The 303-nt window shown below is 37.0% G+C and overlaps 1 protein-coding gene across 1 annotated transcript in view; it reads left to right on the top strand.

Moving 5' to 3' along the window:
• Positions 1 to 297, top strand: part of LOC119587831 (PWWP domain-containing protein 2B-like) — a gene marked incomplete at its 5' end in the record, with an annotated part of 2,117 nt that extends 1,820 nt beyond the window's left edge. The window contains 1 exon segment of the mRNA XM_037936534.1: positions 1 to 297.
• Between the last annotated feature and the right edge of the window lie 6 nt (positions 298 to 303).

Here is a 303-nt window from a genome sequence, read left to right as displayed (position 1 = left end):
AGTGAGGAGATATTTGATGAGTTATTTTTGCATTCCAGTGTTCCACTTCAGATGAAAGGGTTTCATTTTCCATTTCTTGGAATTAGAGATTTGTCCTCTAGCATTTTTCTTCCCATATTGATCACTCATTTCAGTCAGTTGGCGTTTCACTCCACCCTTTCATATTTTGCTCACTTGTAAATTTCATCAGTGTTTTCAGAGTGAATTGGAACATAGCCTAGGTTCCAGCAGCCATTGTTAGAGGTCAGCTCTGTGAAAGCTGTGAATTCTTCCCATTCATTAGTACATCTATTATTTTTGTAA

The sequence above is a fragment of the Penaeus monodon genome, chromosome 23 (genome assembly GCF_015228065.2).
Source record: "Penaeus monodon isolate SGIC_2016 chromosome 23, NSTDA_Pmon_1, whole genome shotgun sequence".
Lineage (NCBI taxonomy): Eukaryota > Metazoa > Arthropoda > Malacostraca > Decapoda > Penaeidae > Penaeus > Penaeus monodon.
This window is presented reverse-complemented; position numbering and strand designations above follow the sequence as displayed.